The following is a 15,364-nucleotide window of genomic DNA, read 5'->3' on the forward strand; positions in this document are numbered from 1 at the left end:
TCCAGTTTGACCAATGTACATGGCAGAGGGGCATTGCTGGCACATGATGGCATATATCACATTGGTAGAAGTGCAGGTGAACGAGACTCTGATAGTGTGGCTGATGTGATTAGGCCCTATGATGGGATCTCCTGAATAGATATGTGGACATAGTTGGCAACGGGCTTTGTTGCAAGGATAGGTTCCTGGGTTAGTGGTTCTGTTATGTGGTGTGTGGTTGCTGGTGAGTATTTGCTTCAGGTTGGGGGGCTGTCTGTAGGCAAGGACTGTGAGAGTGATGGGTCGTCCTTCAGGATAGGTTGTAGATCCTTGATGATGCGTTGGAGAGGTTTTAGTTGGGCGCTGAAGGTGATGGCTAGTGGCATTCTGTTATTATCTTTGTTGGGCCTGTCCTGTAGTAGGTGACTTTTGCGTACCCTTCTGGCTCTGTCAGTTTGTTTCTTCACTTCAGCAGGTGGGTATTGTAGTTGTAAGAATGCTTGATAGAGATCTTGTAGGTGTTTGTCTCTGTCTGAGGGGTTGGAGCAAATGCGGTTGTATCACAGAGTTTGGCTATAGACGATGGATCATGTGGTGTGATCTGGGTGAAAGCTGGAGGCATGTAGGTAGGAATAACGGTCAGTAGGTTTCCGGTATAGGGTGGTGTTTATGTGACCATCGCTTATTAGCACCGTAGTGTCCAGGAAGTGGATCTCTTGGGTGGATTGGTATAGGCTGAGGTTGATGTTGGGATGGAAATTGTTGAAATCATGGTGGAATTCCTCAAGGGCTTCTTTTCCATGGGTCCAGATGATGAAGATGTCATCAATATAGTGCAAGTAGAGTAGGGGCTTTAGGGGACGAGAGCTGAGGAAGCGTTGTTCTAAATCAGCCATAAAAATGTTGGCATACTGTGGGGCCAGGCGGGTAGCCATAGCAGTGCCGCTGATTTGAAGGTATACATTGTCCCCAAATGTGAAATAGTTATGAGTGAGGACAAAGTCACAAAGTTCAGCCACCAGCTTTGCCGTGACATTATCGGGGATAGTGTTCTTGACGGCTTGTAGTCCATCTTTGTGTGGAATGTTGGTGTAGAGGGCTTCTACATCCATAGTGGCCAGGATGGTGTTATCAGGAAGATCACCGATGGATTGAAGTTTCCCCATGTTTATTTCTCCCCCCACTGCTCCTCAGACGTTCCTGTTAACTGCTGGAAATGGCCCACCTTGATTATCACTACAAAAGGTTTTCTCCCCCCGGCTCTCCTGCTGGTAATAGCTCATCTTAAGTGATCACTCTCCTTACAGTGTGTATGATAACACCCATTTTTTCATGTTCTGTGTGTATATAAATCTCCTCACTGTATTTTCCACTGAATGCATCCGATGAAGGGAGCTGTAGCTCACAAAAGCTTATTCTCAAATAAATTGGTTAGTCTCTAAGGTGCCACTAGTACTCCTTTTCTTTTCGATAATAAAGTGTAGGAGATTTTAAAAAAATCTGTTTACTCTGTAGCAAGATATCAGACTCTAATGCAGCAAATCAGCAAGCTGTTTAACTATATTACCAATTCCCGCTTTATGTAAACGAGGCCCCCAAAATTCATAAGAATGGCTTAAAAAAGCATGAGAGGTTAAAAATAATAAATGTTGGATTTTTTAAGAATTACTGTCTGCATTGTGGGCCTTTATGGTTCATGTTTTCAAGCTTTTTTCTGAAACTGTGTGAGTTAAAAAAACAGAAAGGTCTCATGCATTCACATGTTTCGAGGAGCAGGATTCCAAATATTCGAGACTTGTAATAAAATCGTAAGAGATGGCAATGCTAGTTTATGTACCTAATTTTAAGTATGTGAGTGGTCCCTTTGAAGCTAATGGAACTGATCACATGTTTAAAGCTAGGTACGTGTTGAGGTACCTCATTGGGGCCTCATGGGAATGCATGGCTCTTCTATTGAGTCACCCTCGGCTCAGGAGAGTCATGCTCGCAGGCTGCTTTAATGAGTTTCAACTGGGATATGAAGACTGGGAAGGAGTGTGCCCCTGGACCTCAGGGAACCATGGGTACGTCTACACAGCAAACAGGATCCTGTGGTAGCGAGTCTCAGAGCCGGAGTTTACAGCTATAGTATGGCTCAAGCTATAGTGCTAATGCTAGCTGTGTAGATGTTTGGGCTCAGGCTCTGAAGCCTACGCAGGGAAGTGGGCTTCAGAGCCCGAGCTCCAGCCCAAGCACCAATATCTGTGCAGTTATTTTTAGCTTCGTGGCGTAAGCCCAAGTCGGTGGATGAGGGCTCTGAGACTTACTGCCAAGGGATCCTGCTTGCTGTGTAGATGTACCCAAAAGGGTTAGCAAAGCTTGAGTCCTCTAGGCAAATCCTCGGAGCAACCAAGCCTAGGGAGCAAGGTCAGGCTGTTTTGTCATTGTTTTCTGAGTTACCAAGAAAGCCAAATTCCAGGAAGGGAGGGAATTGGGACATTAACTCAAGCTCCAGGAGCTCAGCCTCGGATGAGGAAGAGTCTCTGCTCATACATTTATCAACCGCACATGGCATGGAATGGCCTTGTTTAAAAATGTTGGGGGGATGGGTGGAAACTCACTAGGTTGTTTAAAAAAGGAGAATGGGTTGAAAAGGAGACTTCAAATATTGTACTCCTGTATTGGGTTTAAGTAAACTTCTGTTATTTTCAGTTGCTGAAATGTTAGCCAATTGCACATGCCAAAAATGGGATAATCCTAGACCTGGATTGGGGAGAATTTAGAATTTAACATTGTGACAAATTCAGGTTGATTGGCAGCTGAGAAGCATTTAGTTATAAAAAAGAAAATGGTCTGGAAATTGGCACAGTATTCTTATTAGCAACTCTTTGCAACAAAGTTTTTTTTTATTGCTACTGCTGCTTTAATTTAAACCTGATGATAATTTGCAAGAGCATAGAAATTAGCATTGTTCACTCGCTGTTACTGTATGAAGGAAATGTTTTCAGGAAGAAGAATAGACTAATTGCTAAGAACTAGTGGGGTGGTGGAAAATGTTTGTCAGAAAATTAATACCTGATTAAAAAATTGGAGTTCGGTGTAGTTTTGATATGTGATAATCCTACAACATTCTGTGCCTAATTCTGCTCGCACTATCATGGCTAATTAAAACATAAGGGTATTGTTTTGTTAATGTATGTGACACTTAACCTCAGGAATATTTCTCTAATTAATTATACACTCTTTCATAAACTTGATTTTCTGTATAAATTTACAAATAAAATTCCCATACTTTTTGTGATATAAACAGACAAATTTATGTTGATCTTCAGTTAAATTAGTTATCACTACTTGATACTTCAAAAAACATTATCATTCAAGTTCTCTGAATGATTACTAATTCTGATACAGTGCAAAAAAGGAAAAAAAAAAAAAAGAAAGAAAAACCCCTCAGCCAGGGTAATGTAATGTATATTTTTAAAGGTGTCTGTGACAGGGCATGCATGCCCCACACTGGGACTGCAGGGGTTAATTCCATTCTTTGGGCTGAGGAGGCCACATCCTCTTGACCCTGCTGGCCATGCTCTGGCTGGAGGCCAGGTATAAAAGGGAGCAGCCCAGTTCATTTGGGAGCTGACTGCCCCCAAATGAAGGAAGGAGGTGTGCTGCAGACTCCTGCTGATGGACCGCCAACACTTCATGATGTGGAGGCCAGCCAGACAGCAGTGACCAACAGACCCCAGGCTCCGGACACCACAGAGGAAGAGGAGACTGGGGGAACCACGAGAACACAAGCTGCAGAGAAGCAGGTAGGGCGTAATCTAGGGAGGCTTTGCAAGGAGGTGTTTGGAGACCCAGAGACTAGCTTAGCATGTTTTGGTCGGATCCCGACTGAGCTGGTGGCGGGCAACCCCACCACTGACAGGGTCTTGGGTTGGGGCCTGGTGGAAAGGGAGGGCCTGGATCTGCCTACCCTGGTCAATGCCCACCCTACCAGCCCTATTGCCTTTGGCCGGTAGGCCGTTTAGCCATGATTGTGAGGGCCACTCTACTGACTCTGGCCGCTAGGCCGTGCAGCCCTGATAGAAAGGGCAGGTAGATTGACTTTGACTGTTAGGCCACATTACTTTGAGACCCAGAGGGGTCACACAGACTTGCCTGTGGGCTTATAATGACCAGTGTTCCATCCCAAAGAGAGCACGGGGGCGTGCATGACCCTCAACAGTGTCCAAGAAAAGCTAAGATGCTGTACCAAAGAATATTTATAGATTAGGCTTCCTCTGAGGGGGAATTATTAGGCTATGGCAGACAGACTCTTTCTCCTAATTGTAGTACAAGTTTTCCACATGTTGAGATGGACAGGACCTAACTTTTAGTTATGTCAGAGTTGGCAACAACAAGGGCTGGGTTCAGTATCTAGGGGTTCCTTTTCAACAATACAACACAAAAACCGGCTTGAGCCCCCACTCAGTGACCTGGGACAATTATACACCACCCCCTGGGTGCATCTAAGAGGCAATATATCCCCTGTTGCAAGCACAGAGTGTAGCAAAAAACTTTTAATAAAAGGAGGGAAATAATGCAGCATTAATTTGGGGAAACAGGGTTCATAAATATAAACCCTGAGCAAAAGTCGCATTGCCAAGTAAGCTGGGTAGTGTCCTTTTCCCCACAGGTTCTTAAGTCCAGCAACCCAAAAGTCCCTTTAATGTACCCATCCCTTCTTTGCACCCCACTCACCGTTGCAGTCCTTGGACAGTGCAGACCCAGAGTTCAGAGATGCATCTGCAGAGTTCACCTCCCACCCTAGGTGGAGGGGCGGGGTAAGGAGGCACCTTACTCGTGCCACTGCTTGGGCACTCACTCGCCTCCCCCTTTGCAGGGTTCTGCTCTGGCACTCTCCACCCGCTGCCCTGCTGGCCGCTCCTCTCCACCAGCCGCCCTGCTGTCTGCGCCTCTCTGCCAGCTGCCCACTCGCCAACCCTCTCCACCAGCCGCCCTGCTGGCTGCGCCTCTCTGCCAGCTGCCCACTCGCCAACCCTCTCCACCAGCCGCCCTGCTGGCTGTGCCACGTTGTGTTCAGCCCCCCCCTCCCCCCACACACTTAGCATAGCTCTCCGTGATTTCAGCTGTTAGTGGTGGAGCCTCACTGCCTGTGCACACTGGGCAGTCTCTTGCATCAGAGACACTCTCCCAAAGCAGGTCTAATACTTAGACCTAGGTTTCAGTGATTTCAGCTCTGCAGTGTGTAAAAAGACTCTCAATTGAGTCTAAAGTAGCTCTGTTACTATACAGTGCAGAGAGGAAGGTTCAAATGTGTCTGGAGCCCTAAGGCAAAGCCCACACCACCAGGTACAAGTACCTGTCCCTATCCTCTCTCAACTCACTGGCCTTTGGAACCCATGTCCCCTGTCAAGTGAGTGCTGTTTAGTTGAGTGTGAGTCCCTCAATCAGGAAATGCCAAGTACAGTTCTGCTGCCCTTGATTCACACAACAAGGATAACAAATGTTTATTACTCCTGCCCCAATAACAAGAGACTGGGGATCCCACACCAACCAAAAGTGACCATTTGGGCAAGCAATCCCATCACGCTGAGCACCTAGGCGGGGGGGTGTACCCATGCAAACGAGATCAGCTCCTGAAGTCCTTTTTCACAGCTCACCACTAGACATCAGGGGAGAGTTCATTCAGACTCTGCTTACAGTTATTGTTTCTTTTATTGGCGAATTGCTGCTGCTGTGGATGTGGGCCATTAAGTGTCCACAAAAGACATTCAAAATATTGGGATTCTCATTTCTCCTAGGTTCTGTAACATGAGTAGACAAGTGTGTAACAGAAAAAATAGATGAGTTAGTAACAGTGGCAGTTATTTACGGTAGGCCCTGCTTTACACTTTAAATGTATGTGAAATATATTTAAATCCAATTTTTAAAAAGTTACTCTTTTCTTTTTCCATCATTAATTGGTAAACCAATGAGCTGGTCTAGTCTCTGTTATTGAATGCAGTACAGTTTTAATACAACCCAGTGTAGGGCATGACCTTACTAATATTTACTTGGGTAACACCTCCATGGAGTTCATTGAGAGATTTGCCTATGAGTGTCGATTTAGTGGCTCTAGCGAAGACCCACTAAATCGACAGCAGAGCGCTCTCCAGTCGACTCTGGTACTCCAGCTCCGCAAGAAGAGTAAGGAAGTCAACCAGAGAGCGTCTCTCATTGATGCAACGCAGTGAAGACACCGGGGTAAGTCGACCTAAGCTATGTCAACCTCTTCTACGATTATTCACGTAGCTGGAGTAGTGTATATTAGGTCAACTTACCGCAATAGTGAAGACAAGCCCAATGTGGGGATGTAGGATCAGACTCTTAGCCATGTCATCTACATTTTATGCAGTTGTTCAGGCTAAATGGAGGGGCTTTCTCAAGGCTGTGATGTTGACACTGCAGAAAGAAAAATGATGACATGAGGTCATTTTGGCTCCAGCCCGGAGATGTTTTTCCATATTGTATTGGCAATCCAGTTATGGTGAGAAATAAGGACCTCATTGAGCTGTTAGGAGTTAGCAAATAGACTGTTTATTATGCTGCTTGTCATCAGTCAGTATACAGCATAAACTCAGGTGCTGACTGGCTGATGAAATTCCTCACAGAAGCTCCAAACATCTCTGTTTAATATTTTAAGTTTGATTTATATGAAATTAGCAGTAAATTAAGGCATTTTAATGTGAAATAACTTAGTGGAACATTAAGATGTTTTAAAAGCACCCATTGTTTTAATTGTCATCATGGCAATTAAACTGACACAATGGAGATTAAAAAGATGAATACACAGAAAAGTATTGACATAGGAAAGTCACAGTAAATAATTCTGAATTTAGCTTGAAGTGGAAATTGCTGATACAAACTAACATGACTTCTTTGAGAGGATTTGTCAGTGTTAAGATCCATTCATAGCAGATAACCTTTTTAATGAATTTTCCTTTTTTCTGTTTGCAGAATATCTGCAAACCAAATGTGACTTTTTTACAGCGTTTTCCACAGATTTCACTTGCTCTTTCCTGTTTGAAATCCAAAATTTGAGCTGTGTTGCCAAGTTGCAAATTGTTGTGCAACTCACGTGGTATTGTTTCAATTCCTTGATGAGAAAACTCCTTTCAAATAAGGTTTCTAACATGAATGCTCATGGCAAGTGAATTTAGCATTCATGCTGGTTAAAACTTAATTCCATGAACATTTACAAAAATTAATACAAAAAGTGTGCATACAGCCAAAGTACATTGTTTTTAAAAAAGAATTACAGTACCTACTATTGCTGAATATATAGAGCAATGCATAGAGTAAATTGCTAACCAAGTACCTGGAATAAACTAGTAACATTTTCTTAATGTTCTATGTGAATGATTTGAGGTCTGAATACATGCCTTAAAGTGAGAGACTATAGACTAAAGAAGTTCAATCTATTTAATCTATCCAAGAAAAGGTTAAGAGGTGACTTATTCATGGTCTACAAGTACCTACAGGATGAAGAGACTTCTGAAGGGCTCTTTAATGTAGCAGAAAAGGCATAACAAGATCCAATAGTTGCAAGCTGAAGCTAGATAAATTCAGATTAGAAATAAGGTGCAAATTTTGAATAATGAGGGTAATGTACCATTCAAACAACTTCCCTAGAGATATGGTAGATTCTCCATCAGTTGGAGTCTTTAAATCAAGACCATTTAAAACACTGGTTCTCAACCTTTCCAGACTATTGTACCCCTTTCAGGAGTCTGATTTGTCTTGCATACCCCCAAGTTTCACCTCTCTTAAAACTACTTACTTACAAAATCAGACAAAAATACAAAAGTGTCCCGCACACTATTACTGAAAAATTGCTTACTTTCTCATTTTTATATATAGTTATATATAAAAATAATTGAAATAGAAATATCGTGCTTACATTTCAGTGTATAGTATATAGAGCAGTAGAAACAAGTCATATGAAATTTTAGTTTGTACTGACTTTGCTGGTGCTTTTTATGTAGCCTGTTGTAAAACTAGGCAAATACCTAAATAAGTTGATGTACCCCTTGGAAGGCCTCTGTATCTCCCTGTGGGTACATGAACCCCTGGTTGAGAACCACTGGTCTAAAAGATAAGCTAATAAGCTATAGCTTAAACAGAAGTTATGCGCTTGATGCAGAAGTTGTTGGGTGATGATTTTTGCCCTAGGTTATGTAGGAGGTTAGACTAAATGATCGTAATGGTCCTAGTGGCCTTAACATTTATGGAAAGCCTCCCACTGACTTAAATGAGCTTTGGATCAGGATCATAGTATGTACATTTGTTGATCAGAACATAAGCCCCAATTAATGCACGTTTTGTCCATTAACTTGTTCAGATCTGGCCCTTACAACATAATATTAGACACCTGTGTATTTATGGTGTTTTACGGACATTGGTCTGACATCACTTTCACCTGACTCAAAAGTTCCCTTTGTGATGACAGTTCCTAAAGTCACTACCTAAAAATAACTGAAAATACTGATGTATGAAAAGTCTCCATTTTTGTGTGTGTGTGTTTAACTAACATTTTCGTCCCTGCCCCCCTTTTTTTTGGTTAATTGGTTTTGGGTTTTTTTTTTTTTTTGCTTGCAACTCCAAGAAGGAAAGAGATCTAAATTAAAAAGGATGAACTAGTGCTGCCCCCCACCCCCCCAAGATAAAACTAAACTTGCTTTCTTTGGAGCCAGGATTTTACCTATAAAGTTTAGTGCTAGAGGGGAAGCACTGAAATACCTCACAAAAATGGCAGTCCTTGACCGGGAAACATGCCTAATGTAGTAGAGGATGGGACTAGGAATCAGAAATAGAGATGGTCAAAAAGAGGACATTTTAATGATTTTTTTAACTGAAATTTTTATCCCACTTTTCTGTCAAAATTTCAATGAGATTGAGAATTTTACAAATTCACAAACAGCTCTATTCAGAACTCCTGGGGTCTGTTCTTGACTCTGTACTGGTTTGTCTGGCAGCTGTGGGTAAACCACTTAATCACTTTCTGCCTCCCCCCCACCACCATTTCCTTATAATGATTTCACACCTTTTCCAAACTGTTGTGAAACCCAGGATGAAAGTCACTATGTACAATAAGTGCAGCATATTTGTTTTCTTCCTGAATGAATTAATTCAGTTAAGTTTCATGTCAGGTACACTTAGATCTATATGAGGCTATCTGAAAAATGGACCCCTCTTCCTTGGTCTTTATTTAACAGACCTGCATATTTAAGAGGTCAGTCAAATAAATCTGCATCTCTGTGGAATCTGCTTTTCTGCATAATTATTTTATAATGAAATCACCATTAATGCAGTTTGACTTAAATATTACTGAAAATAGAAATTTCTTTCTATTGTTTTGTGCATTATCTTTGTACTGAGCGTATATCAACAAAGTCAATATATTGGAATGGGTGGCCAGGTTATTGAAATAGGTTTTCCCGACCTGCCTAGCAATTGAGCATTTATCTCCAGAATGACTCCCTGTGGTGGCACCAACTTCTGGGCTGCCAATATTCACAACTGTAGCATGCAGAGATGGGGAGGCAGGGCGAACCCCAAGCAAACCAGCTATGGGGGGTTGGAGTAGCAGTGAGAAGTGGGGAAGGGAAGAGTCATAGTGCTCAAGATTTAGGAATCTAAGATTTGCGACAGTGCATGTGGGCAAGAGCTATACAAACCCTTCCTCTATGTTGCTACTTCAGTGCCAATTCAAAAGTGTTCTTCAGACTACTTCACTTGGCAATGGGTATGAAAGATACCTTATGTGTGGAGTGGCAAGTGCTTCTATACTCTAAAGATATCCACACTTCTCTGAACACATCCCTAATTGGTATTCAATCTTAAAAAATGTCTTTCATTAAAAAATATAATTTGAAGAACTGGGTAATTGACTCACATTTGATTAAGGCAGATTCTATTGGATTAACATGATTAATAGATAAAATTATAACCAAACAGAAAGCAGTACAAAAGGTGACTTAAGTCATGGATCATATTAAGATACTAAATTTATAAAAAGATTGATACTCTAGGAATATTCATTTCACAGTAGGAATCACACTGTTCTGTTGCAGCTGGTGATGTAATTCCAATGAAGTTCGTAGTCAGGAGCAATGGCCTGATCTAAAGCCTGCTGGTGTCAGTCTTTCCAATGATTTCAATGAACTTTGGACCAGGTCCTGGGGGTACTTGGGTGGTGGCTTGGCACAGCCCTAGGAAAACCTCAGGTGTCCTGGTTTTGATAGCACCAAATTTTAGTACAACCAACAAACAAACAAAATGTGTCACAACAGAAGGAGATTCTCCTCAGACTAAAAAGTAGTTTGCCATTTACATAATCCTCCAGAGAATAGCAGTCTGCTGCAAAATCTTGGTGTAGTACGTGTTCTAATACAATATCTTGTTTCAAATTCTTTCCAAAATTGCTAAGGCAAGGTGAAACTGCACAAGAGATGTGACATCGTACATTCTTACAATGACTTGCTCAACATAATCTTATGTACCTAAAAATGCCAATGTTTTAAATATGACGTATTAAAGAATAGGAGAAAAGGCCAGGGTCAATAGCCTTATTTTAAAATAGCTACAATGATGGCTGTGAGTCATAAAAGCCAAGATATTCCAGAAGTGGGTGTTCCCCAGCTTTGTCTTATATTCCTGGTTAATGCTTCACTTTGAAAAGAAGAAGTCAATGAATGTGAAAGCTACTTTTTTTTTGAGGGGGGGAGCTCATCTCTGAGAATGATGGAACAAACTGATGGTTTCCCCCTCAGTGTGACAAGCCAACGGTGTGGTCAGGTCCCTGTATGGTCGGCATCAGTGATCATCAGACCTTCATAAAGTGTGTCATTGGAAGCCATTCTATAGGCAACCAATCATTCCTCCTTTGTTAGATTTTAGGTATAGAGTATCTGCAGCTTACACTGACTTTAACAGGAATCACAAATGCCAAGCATCTCTCAGGATGGTCCTTAATTTTCAGACTAGACTATAGGTACTATCCAACTGTGATTTTATGGTTTCTAGTGATGTGACTCTTGCCACCTCTTTCAAAAGCTGGTTCCATTCTCTTTACTATCTTACTAATTATATGCTGTGCTGATATTTAATTCATTGTCTCTTGTTTCAAACTAAATCTATTATTAGAATGCTTATTATTAATCAGTGAATACCTCTTATTAGCATCTTCTGGTGGCATGATGATGTCAGACCTCTCTCTGTTCACTAACTACAAATCATCAATATCTTCACTAACTCTCTTAAAACAGTAATTCCAGGGAGGGACTCACTTGGACCAACTAACAATATGATAGGAACTCAACTGTCTTATCATTTTCAATATCTGCATGGGCCTAGGAGCCTCTCATTCTCTGACTACTTTTCTCTCATTGCCTTCTGTCAAGGTTCCTTCTCCACTCTGAACTCTAGGGTACAGATGTGGGGACCTGCATGAAAGAATCCCTAAGCTTATTCTTACCAGCTTAGGTTAAAAACTTCCCCAAGGTACAAACTTTGCCTTGTCCTTGAACTGTATGCTGCCGCCACCAAGCGTTTTAAACAAAGAACAGGGAAAGAGACCACTTGGAGACGTCTTCCCCCAAAATATCCCCCCAAGCCCTACACCCCCCTTTCCTGGGGAAGGCTTGATAAGAATCCTCACCAATTGGTACAAGTGAACACAGACCCAAACCCCTGGATCTTAAGAACAATGAAAAATCAATCAGGTTCTTAAAAGAAGAATTTTAATTAAAGAAAAGGTAAAAGAATCACCTCTGTAAAATCAGGATGGTAAATACCTTACAGGGTAACCAGATTCAAAACAGAGAATCCCTCTAGGCTAAACCTTAAGTTACAAAAAGACACAAAAACAGGAATATACATTTATTTTACCAGCCATTAAACAAAAGAAAATCTAACACATTTTCTAGCTAGATTACTTACTAACTTAACAGGAGTTGGAAGGCTTGCATTTCTGATCTGTTCCCGGCAAAAGCATCACATAGACAGACAGAACCCTTGGTTTCTCCTCCCCCTGCCAGATTTGAAAGTATCTTGTCCCCTCATTGGTCATTTTGGGTCAGGTGCCAGCGAGGTTACCTTAGCTTCTTAACCCTTTACAGGTGAAAGGGTTGCCTCTGGCCAGGAGGGATTTTATAGCACTGTATAAAGAAAGGTGGTTACCCTTCCCTTTTTATTTATGACACCTTATTTGCATGTGGAGAAGCTAAAGGAACCATCAGCAGAAGCCCTATCTTGCATTATTTTCATTCAAACAAATTGGTTAAACTCACTGTTGAGGCCTAGCCAAGTGAAGGTGCTGCTTTGATGGAGGACAGCTTGCTTTTTCCCCCAGATCAATGATTTCAACTGCGAAACATGTTCCCATGCAGAGAATATTTGGAACTCCTAAGTAAAGAGAATACATTTCAGCAATGTATATGACAGATAACAGATAGAAACTGACCATAAAACCATTGAAAAGTGTGACAAAGTTCTTGCTCTACCTTGGTGGGTCTTGCGCTTATTGGCGGATTTGCTTGCCTTGGAGCTTCACGGCAGCCCTCAGCTTGGCCGTTTTTCTGAATTCACAGTCCAGGTCAACTCCTCCTGTGTCTGACCAGGAGTTGGGAGGATTTGGGGGGAACCCGGGCCCACCCTCTACTCCGGGTTCCAGCCCAGGTCCCTGTGGAATGCAGCTGTCTAGAGTGTCTCCTGGAACAGCTGTGCGACAGCTACAACTCCCTGGGCTACTTCCCCATGGCCTCCTCCCAACACCTTCTTTATCCTCACCATAGGACCTTCCTCCTGGTGTCTGATAGTGCTTGTACTCCTCAGTCCTCCAACAGTCCGCGTTCTCACTCTCAACTCCTAGTGCCTCTTGCTCCCAGCTCCTCACACGCACACCACAAATTGAAGTGAGCTCCTTTTTAAAACCCTGGTGCCCTGATTAGCCTGCCTTAATTGATTCTAGCAGCTTCTTGATTGGCTACAGGTGTTCTAATCAGCCTGTCATCTTAATTGTCTCCAGAAGGTTCCTGATTGCTCTGGAACCTTCCCTGTTACCTTACCCAGGGAAAAGGGACCTACTTAGCCTTGGGCTAATATATCTGCCTTCTGTTACTCTCCAGTAGCCATTTGGCCTGACCCTGTCACAAAAGACATTGTTTAAATGCCATTGCCTAGGACACTTTCATAATAATGAAAGAATAGTGGTGAGACTGCACAAATACCAGTTGAAACTAAATAATAAGCCTGGTTAGAATATGGTTGTGTCAGACGTACTATTCATGGCACACTTACCAGGAGCCAAAGCAGTAGGGAAGATGCCAGTAACCTACCAACTGTTTGTTAATGAAAACTAAATGCAGCAGCTGATAGAGCAAACTTGTGAGAATGCAAAAAAAGTCTGAGTCTTTAAAAGGATGTTAAGCAGAATAGCCAGAGCTAGAGATAAGTCCCATCCCTTGCTTATCATTACTGCTGTGCAAATGGTGAATTAACGGTGAGATGACACGATATATCAGACACTCTGCAGGATGTTGTATCTATCCATAGAGATCAACCAGAAGAATCCAGGTCCATCGAGAAGGTCAAGAAAGCACCCCTATTCAGGACAAAACTCAAGAATGGTTTCAGAGTAACAGCCGTGTTAGTCTGTATTCACAAAAAGAAAAGGAGTACTTGTGGCACCTTAGAGACTAACCAATTTATTTGAGCATAAGCTTTCGTGAGCTACAGCTCACTTCATCGGATGCATACTGTGGAAACTGCAGAAAGTCTTCTGCAGTTTCCACAGTATGCATCCGACTTCTGCAGTTTCCACAGTATGCATCCGATGAAGTGAGCTGTAACTCACGAAAGCTTATGCTCAAATAAATTGGTTAGTCTCTAAGGTGCCACAAGTACTCCTGTTCTTTTTGCGAAAACTTAAGAATGGGTTTTAAGTGCTGTCCTGAATAGAGATGGCCTTAAAAACCCTTGCTTAATTACTTTTCAGAACCAAGACCATAGTAGTTAATGACATAGATGGCTGCTACTTTCAAAGGGGGAGAAGTTATTGAAAACAATGCTCTGGTACTTCAGTATTAAGTGTCCCTCTAGTGGCAACAGTGTTGCTTTCAGTGCTTCCAGATCTAGAGTTGAAAAATGCTACAGAAAAGAGAGGAATGGTTACTCATGTAACGAACAAGGGTGAATAATAAAGAATAACCCAGAATAGCTTACTTTTGAATATAACATTATGCGACGTCCTGGACTGAAAATAACACACACACCCCAGGAATAAATTGTCCTCTGTGAGCCAGTTGCACTTACTCCTAATTAGTTCACTAAATCACTGCAAGTACCTTGGTATACAGATACTTGTGTTTTTGGTGTGCCAAAGGTAATGGATTTTCTTCCTGTTACTGCATACATGCGGCTGGCTAGTAGCAAGGGTGGAGTTGGGGGCTGTTTCTGCACTGCAGACACCAAGTGTTAGAACTGAAGAAAGGAGTATATAAAAAAATCAGGAAATATGCATATTTGGAGGCAAATGCATGATTCTTTTGTGGAGAATGCATTTCAGGCTTACCTCTGCAAACTGTTCTTCAGCAGGTTTCAGAGTAACAGCCGTGTTAGTCTGTATTCGCAAAAAGAAAAGGAGTACTTCTGGCACCTTAGAGACTAACCAATTTATTTGAGCATGAGCTTTCGTGAGCATGAAGTGAGCTGTAGCTCACGAAAGCTCATGCTCAAATAAATTGGTTAGTCTCTAAGGTGCCACAAGTACTCCTTTTCTTTTTGTTCTTCAGCAGTTAAGGATTGTATGTGTCAGGCAAGCTCTACATTGTGGAAGAGACAGTATGTGAGAGAGAGAGAGCTAGAGCGCACAAGGTGTATTGAGGAAATCTGTACTTCATAAAATAGCTCAGGTTTTATGGTTTTACAGTTGTTGTCTTGCTATTGCTTGATTAACTTACTGCAGACAGTGTTGTGTATCACTGAATCCAGCAGCGCTTGTGAAAAAATTTCTATATACATTTTTCTTAATTTTGAGAATAAATGTAGATGGATGGGCATCTTTAGAACACTGTTGCTTCATCTTTATCTCTAATTGAGACACTACCATGGATGGTAAGGCTCTAGAGTATAATGACTTGTCAGCACAGGACACAGAGTGGACCAATTTAATACTTGCTTGGGGGTTTAGATTTTCAACAGCCTTTGATCAAATGTTTTTTAGGTCAGTAACATTTAGAGGTGTGAAAAAAAATCAAGTAATTGGAGAGAAACCAGATGGTTTGTGGCTAAGTGGAAAAGCGCAGATTATATTGTTGTGCAGTATCTTATTCTTTAAATAAAAAGGTCTTATGATTTTATAGGA

The sequence above is a fragment of the Eretmochelys imbricata genome, chromosome 10, assembly GCF_965152235.1.
Source record: "Eretmochelys imbricata isolate rEreImb1 chromosome 10, rEreImb1.hap1, whole genome shotgun sequence".
Taxonomy (NCBI): Eukaryota; Metazoa; Chordata; order Testudines; family Cheloniidae; genus Eretmochelys; species Eretmochelys imbricata.